This window comes from Mandrillus leucophaeus, unplaced genomic scaffold, assembly GCF_000951045.1.
Source record: "Mandrillus leucophaeus isolate KB7577 unplaced genomic scaffold, Mleu.le_1.0 Scaffold394, whole genome shotgun sequence".
In the NCBI taxonomy this organism is placed as follows: Eukaryota; Metazoa; Chordata; class Mammalia; order Primates; family Cercopithecidae; genus Mandrillus; species Mandrillus leucophaeus.
This window is the reverse complement of record NW_012104187.1, coordinates 2,760,440-2,761,840: the sequence shown is the minus strand read 5'-3', so window position 1 is coordinate 2,761,840 and position 1,401 is coordinate 2,760,440.

Genomic DNA, 1,401 nt, shown 5'->3' with positions numbered 1-1,401 from the left:
TATACATATGTAACAAACCTGCACATTGTGCACATGTACCCTAGAACTTAAAAAAAAAAAAAAAAAAAAAATCCCTGTGGAAAAAAAAAAGACCAAAGGTAGATAAAACCACAAAGATGGGGAGAAATCAGAGCAGAAAAGCTGAAAATTCTAAAAACCAGAGTGCCTCTTCTCCTCCAAAGGATCGCAGCCCCTTGCCAGCAATGGAACAAAGCTAGAGGGAAAATGACTTTGATGAGTTGACAGAAGTAGGCTTCAGAAGGTCGGTAATAACAAACTTCTCAGAGCTAAGGGACACTGTTCTAACCCATCTCAAGGAAGCTAAAAACCTTGAGAAAAGGTTAGACAAATAGCTAATTAGAATAAACAGTGTAGAGAAGACCTTAAATGACCTGAAGGAACTGAAAAACCATGGCACGAGAACTTCATGACGCATGCACAAACTTCAATAGCCAATTTGATCAAGAGGAAGAAAAGATATAAGTGATTGAAGATCAAATTAATGAAATCGAGTGAGAAGACAAGTTTAGAGAAACAAGAGTAAAAAGAAATGAACAAAGCCTCCAAGAAATATGGGACTATATGAAAAGACCAAATCTACGTTTGATTGAAAGCGATGGGGAGAATGGAAACAAGCTGTGACACATTCTTCAAGATACTATCCAGGAGAACTTCCCCAACCTAGAAAGACAGGCCAACATTCAAATTCAGGAAATACAGAGAACACCACAAGGTACTCCTCAGGAAGAACAACCCCAAGACACATAATTGTCAGAGTCACCAAGGTTGAAATGAGGAAAAAATGTTAAGGGCAGTCAGACAGAAAAGTCAGGTTACCTACAAAATGAAGCCCATCAGACTAACAGCAGATCTCTTGGCAGACAACTTACAAGCTGGAAGAGAGTGGGGGTCAATATGCAACATTCTTAAAGAAAACAATTTTCAACGCAGAATTTCATATCCAGCGAAACTAAGCTTCATAAGTGAAGGAGAAATAAAATCCTTTACATACAAATGCTGAGAGATTTTGTCACCACCAGGCCAGCCTTACAAGAGCTCCTGAAGGAAACAGTAAACACGGAAAAGGAAAACCAGTACCAGCCACTGCAAAAACATGCCAAATTGTAAAAACCCTTGATGCTATGAAGAAACTGCAACAACTAATGGGCAAAATAACCAGCTAACATCATAATGACAGGATCAAATACACACATAACAATATTAACCTTCAATGTAAATGGGTTAAATGCCCCAATTAAAAGACAAAGACTGGCAAATTAGATAAAGTCAAGACCCATCTGTGTGCTGTATTCAAGAGACACATCTCATGTGCAGAGACACACATACGCTGAAAATAAAGGGATGGAGGAAGATCTACCAAGCAAATGGAAAGCAAAAAAA